Here is a 14,250-nt window from a genome sequence, read left to right as displayed (position 1 = left end):
TCTTATCAATGCAACTAGCAAGTGAACTAAAAACTGAGTTTATGATGCAATTCTGGCTTTCATTAAGGAATTTTGTACCTATTTAAAAAATATATGCAGGAGCATGTTGCTGATTATTTTGAGAACCTATGCAAATTTATTGATTTGCAGTAGGAAAGGCTTGCTGTGAAGTGTAAATTAAGCCATTTAAATAATCTTGCATGGTAACTGGAGCATCAGCTCTGTTCACTCACTGAGTTAATACCCTGTTTCCCACCATTGTTTTACAGTTGTGCTTGTGGTCATTGCTGGCCTAGAAGAGATAGCTGCTGTCCTCCTGCTTATCTTTGGCAGCAGATAACCCTCCTGCTCTCTGGGCTGGGTTTTATTTGTTGCTATTTGATGGTGTCCCAAAGTATGCTGGCTGCTCCTTAGGCCATGCAGGACTGGCCCCCCTCAGCAGAACAGGACACGGGGGCCTTGAGTGGGGGCAGTCTGCAGAGCCAGGACATCAGTGCTATGTCAAGCTCTGCTTTTCATTGCTACAGGTTACTTAAAAAACCTCTCTGTGGGCAGTTTCCACCTAAATACTTCTGCCAAACATGATCAGGGATCTATTCAGTTTCATCCCCATCCCAAGTCACCAGCGGGTCAGATGTAATTGAAGATTAGACAGACCCTAGATTTTTTTCATGTCCCTGCATGTGAACATATGGAGGCTGTTTTAAAGATAGACCAAGGGAGGTATTAACACATAAATCCTGTAGATAGTTGTATTGGTTCTCAGGCAAGCATACACATGAGCATGTTTTCAGAAACATGGAGTTGAAGGCTGAGGTAGAAAAGATTCTCTGGAATTCCTAACTGAAGCTCTGCCCTCAAAGCGGGAGATTGCACAAAGTAACACACCAGACAGGTGAGGGCTCCTTTAGCAGGTGCTCTTCACTAATTAAAGAGCTAAGATGGAAGTTTTCTGTGGTGGAATAACTTTCGCCTTCACCTATGTTTTATGCTAACATCACAGTATAGGCTTTTAATGAGTTGCTCTCAAACCTGCTTTTTCCTAACAATAGAAGTAGAGTCATTCAGTAATTGAAGGGTTATTTGATACAGGAATAATATCCGTCAAGGCAAAACCACCTTGACTTTTGAAGGCCTTGCACGTGATGCATATAGCATTTGCCCTTTTAGAAAAGCACAGGCTTTTAGGATAACAGACCACTGGCTGAGTCAAGTGATATTGAGTGGCTCAAAACTATAACTCAGTCCTGCTATGCAATGCTGCATCCATTCGGGGAAAAAACAATGTTCTAAAACTTCCAGATGAAACAGAGAGAAAAAGTTAAATGCAAATGTTAAAATGCATGTTTTAGTTCTCACATTTTACAAATTTAAGAGGTGCTGAATTTTACTGACAGTTTTCTTGGCAGCAAGTGAATTCCAAAGATGCACATGCAAATATTTGTCAAAACTGAATTTTCAATTTTGCATGCATAAGGATTACTCCAGAAGTGCTGGCATACTCACTTGCTCCCAGAAGAAAAGTAATGTCATGTGGTATATCTGGCCAATCACAGAAAAACTGTGTATTTTTAATTTTAAATATTCTGATTAATCCATAGCGTAAAAAAATATAGTGAAAAGGAAGTCACTGAATATATTTGAATAATAAATTTAAGATGGTGTGATTGGCTTATATATATTCCCCAAGCAAGGAGAAACAAAATTAATCAAATAAATTATTCATTTTGAATTATTTGTTCAGGTCTGTTTTTACAAGTGATGCCTACTAGTGATGTCTGAATTTTGCAGTTTGCTACAGAAGCTCTCATATCGTGTCCTGTTGTCCTGATACCCACTGCTTTGTTTGGGTCTGACTCCTTCACAGGTGAGTTCTGCATTTGCTGTGTTGGTATATCTTCCATGAAAGAGTTGCTAAAAGCAATCAGGTCTTTAGTAGCAGGCACTGAAAGTCCAAGGTGCTCGTTGACCAAAAGTCATTAGAAATATAATGGTGCCCATTTCTACTAAATCATTACAGCACAAATAGCATTGTTCTGCCTTGGCCTTTGAGCAGAATTAGATTCAGGTTAGAGTGCATCTGTATGCTTACCCAGAGAAGCACTCAGTGCTGCTGTCCTAATTGCACCCCAGATAGCCAGACCATATTTACAGAGAGGATTTAATGGTTCTGCCACCAAAAGTCTGTTAGCCTTTCATTGCATTTATTTTCATCAGAGAATACAATCACTGTGTTCTCTGAGATAAATACAGTAATTAAAATATAATTATTCTTTCTTTAATAGCTACGTCATGTATGATACTTGTCTGCAGTCTTGTTCCAAGCTCACAGAGGAGGGAGAGCACAAAGTTGAACTATTTAAGTGTTTATCAGTCTCCTGACATTAATAAAGCCCTGCACTGGGAAGGGGACAGTGAGTTGCTGAGCAGAACTGGGCCTGGAGCAGCAAACCACCCCTCATGGTGGATGGGGAGCTGAGTGTGTGCAGGGGGGCTGGGGGACTGTGAACGGCAGTGTCTGCAGCTTTCCTGAAGCCCCAGGTCTCACCACTTTTGTGAAGCAAAGCAACAAGGTGCTAGAGCATCATTTTCCTCCATCCACTGAAGGTGAGTGATGGAATGACAATTGATGCTGCAGCACAGTCCTGCTGGGGGGAATTTAAAGTGCTAAACAATGTCTCTGCTCCAAAACTTACGTGTGAAACTGGGGGTTGTATCAAGAGCCTGCCAGCCACATCCTGCTGCCCAGACAGCAGCCAGGGCTGGTGCACAGGGGGATTGTGACAAGGCTGGCAAAACCTGGAGCAAAATGGTCAGCTTTTTTTTTGTAAAAACTGCCAGATGATTGTGAATTTCGTTGCCAAACATGGCTCTATTTGAAACACAAAAGTGCACAAATGTAAGTGGCACTGTCAACTCCCTAAAAATCACATTTTTGGAAGTCTGTAATAGTTGTTCTGTTCCATATGTGGAGGGGTTTTTATGAAATGTTCCAGGCAGAAAGTGAAAAACTCTGTGGTATACTGGCACGATAAAGCTATCTTGCATGAATGCAGTGCTTTCCACTTAAAGTGACTTGCATAAGTGGCAATATTATCCCCATTTTGCTGATGAAGAAACTGAAGCCCAGCATTTCCTTTGAGTCACATCCAGTGAGCAAGGATAAAGCCAAAAATGAATGTGCTGACATGCAGGATTTCCCATTGCCACCAGACAGGTTGTCACCACTGAAAATATTTCATTCTGACTTTATAGTTGTCTTCTCCCTGATTAAAGTACCGTCTTACTAACCACTTTATTTCAACACAGTAGAAAAAAGGAATTGTCTGTATTTGCTTCAATCTGCTCTCCAAGGCATCTCATAATGTGGCAGGAGACCTTGCAAGCTGCACTTGCAGTGACTGGGCACACCAGAGAAGAGGCCGTGTCCTAAATTAGCTGATGCAACTGGTGCCTGCACTAAATCTATTTCTGTGCAGGTCTAGAATATATGGAAGGCAGCAAAATGTGGCTCCTAGAAGACTTATGTTGTCTGTAAGGAATCATTATAACTTTGGTTAGAATTGTTAAACATTCAGCAAAACTGCACGAGATGTAATTATGTGAGTTATTGATCGATGTGTATTAAGAAAGACCTCCATGTAGGTCATTATGAAGCATTATTGGGGCCTCCAAGTGCATCAATAAAATCATTTATTTCTTCACATGGATACTAAAGAAGACTTAGAAAGATGCCATTTGCAGAAAGCTGCTTTTGCCAGTAAATTATATTTACATCTGCTGCATATGGATAGGCGGGATACAAGCCAAGTATGTGATGGTGGGAAGCAGCTTGCTGCTTCTGTTTTGGGAAAGTTCATCACGGTTGAAATTTTGGACAAATTAGATTCTGAATCAAGCTAGAGAGACAGCAGCAGATGAGCTCAAAACTTTAGTTGCTCCAGAAACTCCATTCAGAATAATATACTATCTCACGTGTCTTGTCTCTCCATCAGAGTTCTGAGGATAATTTCTGGTTGCTGATGAGAGCAGAGAAGAAGAGAGGATCTTGTACTGAAAGGGAGAAAAACACCACATAATCTGCTTCACTCTGAGTTTTGTGTTTGGAAAATAAGGACGTGGAAGAGGTCCATCTTTGCTGCCATTTGGATACAACTACAAGAAAAATTAAAAAGGTATGAAAGGCAAACTATGCCAGTGGCAAATCTGGTCTTCTGCAGTGGTTTGTGCCCAAACACAATATAGAGGAGAGATAAATTCAACTACACTTTTTGGGCAAACTGTAATGCTTGGGGATGAAGGATACAGATACAGGCATTTTGTCCTCAGAGACAAATGAGTGCTGCAGTAATTTCCCTGGTACAAAACCAGAGCTGAACATACACCTTCCACAAGGTCCTCTAGCCTGGCTTTGCACCTTTTTTGTCCTGCTGCCACCTCCCTCCATTGGGCAGCAGCTGGGGGCTGGTGGGGAATAGCCTGGAGCGTTATGATCAGGGTCCAAGGTGGGATCTCAGCCCCAGGGCTCCCCCCTGGGGAGGAGCTTCCCCTTCAACAGGAAGATTCCAGGCAAGAGCTGCTGAGGCGTGGGTGGTGAGCAGCTTTTGCCTTTGCTGGTTGTGCATTTTGTCCCTCTGGATGAGCAAGAAGCTGGATCTGCCTCCCAGTGCTGTGCCTAAGACAGGAGGAAAGCACCATGTCTGGAGGATCTGTCCAGCAATGCAGCCTGCACGTTACTGCTGTAAATCAGGATCACAGTGCAGACCCTGATGTTGTTTTGCAGTGCAGAAAAAGCAGTCTTCTTTAGAGAACGTGATAAAAATGGGCTCTGCCTTAATCTCCACACCTGAGGCTGGATTAGTGACTCAAGCAAGCAGAGCTACTGTTCTGTAACCCAAATAATGTCTGAAATGCAGCTTGGTGGAAATGGCTGCACTGCATGTTTAGGGAAACAAACACAGAAGGAAGGGAGAGAACGAAGGGCTTTTCAGTCACTGTGCTGATAGTTTGTTGGCTTGTAGCTGTTCCATATGAAGCGCTGGCTGAAAGGTCACCAGGTGCTTTCAGGGCTGGCTGCTGACAGGCGAGATGTGTGTTAGAGTGAGTGAGCAGGCTGTGCACAGCTGTCCCTCACTTGCTGGGGATGAAAGCCTCTCGTGGTGGCAGAGGGGCTCAGGGGCTTCTCAGCATTGCTGCTGCTGGAGTGCACAACAGGGCCCTTTTGCAGGACTCTGCACCTTGCCTGTGTGCAGCAGCACACAGAGGCCATGGCTTTGTCCAAAGTCATGGACACTGACTGATCCCTGTGCATTCCCTGGCCAGAGAGCCTCCTGCAAGGATGCCACTGCCAGCCTTTCCTGCCCAGGGTGTACCCGTGCATTGTCTCACAGCACCTACCTCTGTTTCTCTGGCAACTATTTCACTTTAATCCATGTTCTGAGTCACATACAGACAGTGACAGCTCGCAAACAGTGGATATTTTGCAAATCTAAATTAAAATTTTCCTGCCATGGATATAGGGGCAGAAGACCCTAAAGGAGACTGAAGACCCTTTCCCAAGCAGGACAAGTGCTGCTGAGGCTGGGGCAAACCTGACTCTGCTGCAGGCAAACTTCTGCCTTACAATCAGTGGCTCCTGGCAAGTAAAATTACAGCAAGTACTACAGTGATTTGCAGAAGTAAATGTTTATTTCACCAGTAAAATGCAAATGTCTGACATAGTCCCACAAAGTGTACACTCCTGCTGATGGCACTTGTTTGTGGCTGTTCAAGTTTGGATTATGTTTGCCTCTCAAATTTAATAATTTTGACAAGTTAGTTTCAGCCCGTTCTTGACAATGAAAGTAACTGTGAGGAATGTAGTTTTGGTGTGTGTCAGTGCCAGCCCTGGGCTCTGCCACTTGCCTCCAAGACTGTTTCTTTCAGTAAGGGGCACACCCCTCTCTCTCACGGGCTGCTGTGACCAGTCTTTTCTCTTTAGTTGGAGGGAGTAGCTAAGCCTGTGACTAAAATCCACCACACCAGAGACAGCTCCCAGCAGATCTCAGAGGAGCTGGAATGTATCTGCTCTGGTTCCAGGGCTCCCTGGCATGCCCTGCTCCCAGTGCCCAGGACCCCAGGCATGCCTCTGCCTTGAGCATCTCTGACTGCACTTGCTCCATCCAGCCCCTCCTCTACAGGTGATGAATACTTGGGTGTGTAAATTCAGAGGAAATTTAAGAAAAATTGGCTAGAGAAATTAAAACTGCCTCAGGCAGCTTAACTTGTACAGCAACACATACAGTACTTAGCACCCTAGATTTCATTATTCTTAACAGCATAACTGGAGTCCTATTTTCACACATGAAATATTCTTGGATTTTTTTCCCCAATGAGCAGACATATGATTTTTTTTTTCTCTGCCATCAACATGCATGTTTTGTCCTTTCAGAGACTTTTTTCAAACTGGAATACAGATTAGTTTTACCTACGATTTAAAGAACTCCAATGCTTGGTAAGGCCTCAGTTCCTGTTTTTTATGGAAATGCAAAGCTGTGGGGCTATGGGGAGCTGCTCACTGCTTAGCACTTCTGAGAGCAGAGCTGTGCAAGAATACACTATTTTCACATCGAGGCTTTCACAGGCAATGTGAAATTTGACTGTTTGCCATGAAAAAGCAATCTCCTTAAGCAGGAATAGGCATGCTCTTGTGCTCTCCCAGGCCAGACCTGCAAAACCCTGAGAGCATGAAGGGAGAGGAAATGTCAAAGCCTATGATAGGCAGGGACCAAATGACCAAGGCCCATTGTATGTGCCTGAGGTAGAGGCTGAGGGTGTATGATGAGGAGACTGGCAATATCTGCTATTTCTATTTGCCACTGGAAAGAGTGAGGGGAAGCACTGGAAACCAAGCCCTGTGGCAGGCAGACTCCCAGGTAAGACACCCACGGTGTGGGTGGGAACACACCAGAAGGCATTTGTTGAAGCAGAGTGGGGGAAGCTGGGGGTGGCCAGCCTGGTGGGGGGAGGTTGGGTGAGTCCTGTAATGGGCTTTGGGAGGGTTGCTAGCATTGGTGTCAGTATTACCTTTGCATTTCCACTTCTTGGGTTAAGACAGTGTGTGCAATGAAAACTTGTGTATCAGGGTTTTAGTCAAAGGCAGTTTTTGCCCACACATCCCTGCTTAGATCTTGTTGGGCTGTTTCATCACATCTTTCTAAAGCCCTAGAGCCCTTCAGGGTGAGATTTGTGCAACAGAGAGCTGTTCATCAGAGAGGAAAGCCCAGAGTCTGCCAGCTCACTAAACATGGGTGTCTGCATTTGAGAGGGCTGAGCAGCTTGCTAGGCTCCTCTGCTGTCTAATATAAAGCCCTATAGACTGAAAAAAAGTCTGGGGCTGCTTGTGGGCCTGAATCCCATCCTTGGGACTCCATGCTGTGAGACAGAGGGTCCCTCTTGTCTCTGCCTCCTGTATCTTACCCTCCCCTGGCACTCCTGGGCTGTGGGTCCCTGCTGGTGCAGTGCTGTCCTGCTTTCAGGCATACCAGGCTACCCCATGTGAAGTGTCAAGTGGCACTAGACATTCATGATTAGGAAGTCAAATCCTTCTGTAATTGTCCTGGGACCAGAGTGAGTGAGTGCTCTGGTGCAGAGTATCATCTTTCCTAAGATGATCTTCAGGTGTTTCAGTCCTACTGCTCATTAAACTTAAGCCTCACCTGCTGGGATGATCCGGGCATATCTCATCTAAATAATTCTTTGCTATTCCAGGGGGCTTAGATATTCCTGGCAGCTTTGTCTGTCTTGTTCTCAACCAGTGAAGCACAATTTAATTTTAGGACTTGAAATGTTTTACTCTAATGAAGTCTCTGAGTTTAGAGCACAGGTGAAATGCAGTAATTTATATGGTACAAGAGGTCAAACTAAATGAACTAGTAGTCCATTTTGGCCCAAATTATGAAGTTCACGGAATGATTTCTAATAATGAATGCATTTGTAAAACTTGGATGCCTTCTCAGGGATAATCTGCAAACAGAAAAACAACTTGTTTTGTTAAGCAGACTGTGACAAACAGTTCTTCCAACTTTATGCTATACAGACATGTATTTTTGGATATTCTTTGGGGGAAAAATCTACTGCAGCCAAATCTACATAACCTGCAAGAAAAGAATCTGAAACAAAACTAAAGATATATGTAGATTATGAAAGGTAGAGAATCAGGTTGGAATTCTAATGTAAATGTATGTCACTATCAGTAGAGATCACTTGTAAAGCACTATTTTAACTTGAAAAGCCAAGAACTAGAATATTGAAGTGAAAGTCTTTTTACATGTGCATTTAGAACAAAAGGCACCCTGTCATTAGAAATTATATATAACAGGCAGACGAGGGTTGTTGTTTTCAGTGTTTGGTTTAAATGCAATAAAGATGAACAAAATTAAAATATGTTCATTGATGCATGAGGATGAAGTCAAGATCAGAAGTACAATTTCCTAATTTTTAGATTTATTCAAAGACTCTTCCTTTGTATTAACTGCTACAGATGTTTAATGAATACTTAAAACCAAACACCGCTTCCCACCTTCCCCCCAACTGTGTTCAGTGTGTTTTGTACAGGCAACCTGATAAAAAGAATATCTAGGAGGAGGGGAAGGCAAAATCAAAGTTGATGTATCAGAACATCTACTGCATGTCTAAATACAATGAAATTTGAACTGTGTGGGTGTATTCACTGATTTTAAAGAGCGTTCATTGATTTTAGTTTTATTATGTTTGGAATTGTGGTATGTTACACAAAGACCATTTTACTGATCTTTATGATTCCATAAAAGCCTATAACAATTTGGATAAAACTGGCTGCTCTATATTTTTTCTTTGTTTCTACTGTTAGACTTTATGCTTAGCTCCAGGTATAATGAGAACACAGAGCTTTCTTCTCATCTCACGGAAAATTATAGAAATATTGCTACAGGCTCTAGGGCATCCAGGCACAGGATACATCCTGGATCCTTCAACAAAGACACCTGGTTTGGCCATGTGTGGAGTTGGGATATTATGAGGCTGACATGAACTGAACCTGTGGTAACAACAGAGTGTTGGAAAGATACCAGTAAGACCAAATTTCCATGAGATTTCAGAGGTGCAATGCCCTGTTCTGATGAGATTCTCTCCTCCAGCCACCTGTCTGAAAGTTCACTTCCCAGTGTGAACATGGAAAGGATAAGCTTGGTGAAAAGGTGAGTCAGTGTCCAAGCAAAACTCTGAATTTTTCCTTTTTCCGTACAAACAGGAGGGAATTGTAGTCTGAGGAAAAATAAGACACAATATCCAGCAGTGTCAGATATAACCAGGGAATGGTAAGAGGACTTAGAGCAGGGGAGTGGGAGTCCTGAGAGTTGGGGAATATTTATAACTCTGCAGAGATCCCACTGTGTGGACTTGGACAAAGTGCTCCAGATTGATGTGAATATCAGTAGCGATACATAAGACCCCTGTTGGCTTCCACAAGCTTTGAAGTATGTTTGAACCAGACTTCAGTGGCTCAGTATGCGCTGCACTACCTGCTCCTGTTCTCCCAGGCTGAAGCACAGACCTCCTGTGTGGAGCTGCCAGGCCAAAGCTTTTTTTTCTCCAAGACCTGGAGGAGACAGAACAAGGATGCAAGGTATTGGAAAGAAAGGCTTTTGTGTGGAGAGACTGGACAGTGAAGGACTTGAAGGTGTCACCTTTATGGGAAGAGGCCGCACCTGGCTGGGCATTCCTTGCCTTGGATGCCCAGGGCAGTTTTCTCTGAGCACAGCAGGGCCTGTTGGACACACTAAGATGTGGCAATTAACCCTTCTGTGCCAACTGGCCAGTACTTGCAAGGAAGTTTGATAGGACAGCGTTACCACACGGCTGGAAGCCAGAGGGGACAAAAGGCCAGTTGCTGCCAGGCACAGGTGACCCATCAGTGTAACCTGCACCTCCCAGCCTGTGGCTGGCAGCTGTAAAGCTGCAGCTGTTTTTCTGTTCTGTGAGTGAGGTTTTCACTATGGTTTCATTTCATCTGGTGGGTGAGACATATTTCCTATAGTTAAGTTGAACAGACAGCACATCATCCTGGCTACATTTTTCAAGGGTGTTTTTAAGTTTGTGCACACAGGTTTTCCACAAGGACCCACTTTTTACTCATACTCTCCCTTTGCTAAGTTATAGCAACCAAACCATGCTACATCTCCTAAGCTTTGAGATAAAAAAAAAAAGATTTTCTGAGGAAGAAAGCTTACAGTCTAATTAGTTGATGGTGTTTCTCCTCACACAGTTTGTACTTCTGGATTGAAGGTTGAGGCAATTTAAGCACTGGCTTTCACCACAATGAGCACCCAGAGCTCAGATAAATTCAGGCAAAGCCTAGGCTTCCCAGGCACAGATTGTATGCCCTGTAGCACCAACCAGTATAAAGATGGAGACCTTAAAACTGATACTGTTATTGCTGATCCCAGCTGGAGAAATTTTGGTGTCAGAAATAAGCTCATGTTTAAAGAGATTTTTCTCTAATCCTGGCATGTTTCAAAATCCTGGGTGAGATTTAGTTAAATCCTTGAAGGGAAAAGAGATGAAATTTTAACCTCAAAATCCACAACAGTCCTGAACATAAATGGACACCACAGGATCATTAAAGAGCTTATCTCCATCTCGCAGACAGGCCAACACTTGCACACACTGTCTGTGTGTCACAGGGAGGTGTTGCACACCAGTGAGCTGGGTGCCACGTCAGTGTGCTGGGGGTGCTTGTGGCAGGACACCAGTAAACCCATGCCCCTACAGTCAGTGCCACTGCTGTCCAGACTGCCTTCCTCTTCATTTATTATTAGCTAAACACAAGTGTTTGTTCATCTCCCATGCTGAGACCACTGGGGTTGGGAGTAGAGGGGACACAGCACTGCTGTGTGGGAGATGGGGCTATGTGGGCAGCGTGGGTTCCTTGCCTCCTCACTGGCAACCATGCACAAATTCATGATTAATTATCACTCAGAATTCTACTATCAACAGTCTCAACTGAATTACTGTGTGAGGAGAAGGACCCAAAATGGAAAGTTTCTAGTTTTGTGACACCAGTGTTCTTCAGGAAACTCTAGTTCAAAGGGCACTGTTGGCAGTGTAAGTGTTGGGGGGAGGAAGCCACATGCTGCTGTGCTCCTGGTGCTTTGCCATGCTCCTCGTGCTTTGCCATGCTCTTTATCTTTCCCAATTAACTTCTAGAGTGTTCTTTCTACAGCAGCACCAGTTCAGTGGCTGTGAGTGGAAAGTCAGCAGCCCTAATGCAGCAGCACAGCAGCATATTTCCATTAGATTTCTCCAAAAGAGACTCTTCAGGCTTCTGTCAGAACGTATTCATGACTTTTTGCATGTAAACTGGTCTCTTTCAAGATGCTGAGTTGTGTTCTTAAAAAATATCCTATTTAACCCAACAGCAATGAAGCTGTGGGCTATGGGTTTGCTTTAACTAACTGGTTAATGAATTTTTCACCACCACTTTGTTTCACATATTGTCAAAACAAGAAGCTTGTGCTTCAGAGGGAGGCTGGGTAGACTCCATTATGTAGACTCTTTCAATGCTAATTTTAAAATTTATGGAGGGTATTTGTAGTTTTTTCTGTTTTGAAAGTATCCAGTTGCACTTATTTTAATTTGTTTTTTAATTTTTCAGAACTCTACTGATTAGACTCCACTTTTTGAAGCAGTTTCTTTTCTGTCTGGATTGAATGTGTGGTTTGTGTGCTCAGAGTGCTCAGTATTCTATGTGCTTGGTGTATTGCAGGGCATACACCACAGACCCTACATAATTTTGGTTAGTTTAGGACAGACGATCCTGGCTTGTGTGAGAAATAAATTTATCTTATCAATGGCCAGTAGGATAGTCAGTAGAAACATCAGATCATGTGTGAATTCAGTTCTCAGACTGACCATGGTCTGTAGGTACAGTTAGAACCTGCACTTGAGTGCCATACAAGCAGAAACTCCTCTTCATGTAGGCAGTTTCCCTGGCTGAAAATATCAATTTCCTTCTCCCTTGCTGGGAATACTGCAGTAGTCTTACTGAGAAGCTAAGGACAGGAAAGTTCTGGTGCAAATTCTACTACGCAGTTTTCCAGGGTGGTAGTTTTAGACAACATTGTCTCTTGCATTCATTGTGCTCTCCCAAAGACATGACACTATGGAGAGCATTAGAAGGTAATATTTGTGTTAACAGGATTCAAATGCACTCTGGTTTTTAGTCTGATTTGCGCCCACATTTAATTGTTGCAAGATTTTTGTGCCTGACAATAATTTACTGCCTGTGCGAATGTCAAGATGTAGCCATTTAGCTCACTGATTTGTGGGAGCAATGAGGTAATTTTATGCCGAGGTCCTCTCATTTGTACCTGCCAGCAATGCAGAGGCAGTCTTTCCTAATCAAGCATTAAAAGTTCTTCTTGATTAATCTCTGACTTTGTTGGAGACATTCCAGATTTAAGCCAGTGTAATTCATTTCAGGATCAGACCCATTAAGCGTTTTCCAATGAGTAATATACTGTGTCACTCCTCTGCTCTTAAAGATTTCCAAAATCACAGAGGTACTGGTGTCGATCTGGGAGATACATGTATCTTCTGACTCCACTGACACCTTCTCTCCCATTTCCTGACTTTTGGAGATTTTTCTCTAGGTGAAATTTCTTTATTTCAATTTATTTCTGCATTCAGCTGGAAGAATTAACAAATGGTGAAGTGTGATACTGTCGATCCAGTGCTCTGTGTGGCCAGGCAATCAGGACAGAAATAATTAACACAGAAAGTGGCCTGCCAGTATCCTGCTGAATGAAATTGGAAGGAGTTCAAATACAAAAAGATTTTTTAGCTTACCACTTCTGGGCTACACATAGCAATAGCCATTTGGAAGGACAACTGCCAGCTTCCATTTCAGCTTGCTTGACAGCACTAACTAGAGCACTAAGAGCATCACTCCATTTCAGCAGGAGCCGTTAGCCAGATTTGAGATGCGAAGCATTATTTCCAGACAGGGGAAGAGATCAAAGAGGGAACCAGGTGCTGCTCTGGTGTGTTGTAAGAAGGTGAATTCCTCTGAACATGGAAGGAAATGTGGTGTGGGGAGTGCCTCTGGTTTCTAGCCTGCCAGGCAGCCACACGTGATGTCCCGGCTGTATGGAGACCCCCTGCTCCCCTGGGTGCCTGCTACTTGCTACTGCTGTTTCCTGCCACCCCCCTGTCCCTGTCTGTTGCAGCATGCCACCATGCAGGGACGATGGCTGGCCATGGGCATGGCCACACAGTGCCCAGCTGTGTCGCTGTGTCTGTGCCTGTGGGGTGATACAGGGGAGGGGAGCTGCAGGAGCTGCAGCTCTCTGAAGACTACTCTTCCCTTCCTCTTTCTCCCAGTTTCAAGAACAAATGGTGTCTGTAAAGGTCCCTTTAGGGGCAGAGATTTCTCCTGCTGGAGATGTGACCATCCCCTCTTCTACCATGGTGTATCATGGTGTACTGAGCACCCGCTGAGCATCCAGGTTAAAGATGTCTTTGTATGACACTGCTATGCTTTAGCTCATTTCTCTGGCTTTGCCTCCCAAAATGCTTGCAGAGCCATCCTGCTATAGCAGATTCCCATGCAGAGAGTAAGAAAATTGTGCTTTGCGTGCTGTAAACTGGTTATCTGTTCTGATAAAAACTACAGCTGTACAGACAAAAATTAGTTCTGTCCTGGCAAGCTCAGAAGCTGCTGCATACCTTTCATGCCCTACAATTAGCAGTGTGTTGCTTTGTCTTACATCTGCCTACATATTCCTTTCAGGAATATGCTTGGCGCTTTCAGTGTTTTCAGAAATGGCAATGGAGCAGACAAATAGGAAAAACAAGGGAAGAGAAAAAATTAGGAGTAGCAAGCTTCTGAAATGGTTTTCCTTTGGAAATTGTTCAGACTGGTGAACTGAGATGCCTGTGGCGAGACTGCATTGCTCTGTGTGGGCTGCCAGTTTGCACGTACAATGAACTGCACAGCATTTCTTCCAGGATCCCTAGTTCTGCCTTCTCCTGCTTAGTGGTCCTGAGATTGTCCACTTGTATCTCTGCCACTGGTATCTGTCATGGACAAGCCATTACCCCAGGATCTTGCAGACCATGACCTTGCTCCTAGAGCCACTGGACACCCAAAGAAAAAAAGTGTCATGCAGGAGCTATGCGTTGTTCATATTTACAGGTAAGTCTTGCCCTTACTTTACTTGTGTTCAGTGGTTT

At 43.7% G+C, this 14,250-nt stretch overlaps 1 protein-coding gene across 6 annotated transcripts in view; it reads left to right on the top strand.

Moving 5' to 3' along the window:
• The window catches only part of PLPPR5 (phospholipid phosphatase related 5), a 211,675-nt gene that overhangs the window by 181,935 nt on the left and 15,490 nt on the right, over nucleotides 1-14,250 (top strand). For 4 of the 6 annotated variants that reach the window (XR_012057148.1, XR_012057147.1, XR_012057145.1 and 1 more), the window contains 3 exons: nucleotides 1,792-1,867; nucleotides 3,996-4,175; nucleotides 5,520-14,212. The gene's annotated coding sequence lies outside the window, so the exon portion shown is untranslated. The remainder of the gene's footprint in view (nucleotides 1-1,791; nucleotides 1,868-3,995; nucleotides 4,176-5,519; nucleotides 14,213-14,250) is intronic. The other 2 variants (XR_012057149.1, XR_012057150.1) reach the window with 2 other exon arrangements.

This window comes from Taeniopygia guttata, chromosome 8 (assembly GCF_048771995.1).
Source record: "Taeniopygia guttata chromosome 8, bTaeGut7.mat, whole genome shotgun sequence".
In the NCBI taxonomy this organism is placed as follows: Eukaryota; Metazoa; Chordata; class Aves; order Passeriformes; family Estrildidae; genus Taeniopygia; species Taeniopygia guttata.
The sequence above is the reverse complement of the archived record's forward strand: the minus strand, read 5'-3'. Positions and strand labels throughout refer to the sequence as shown.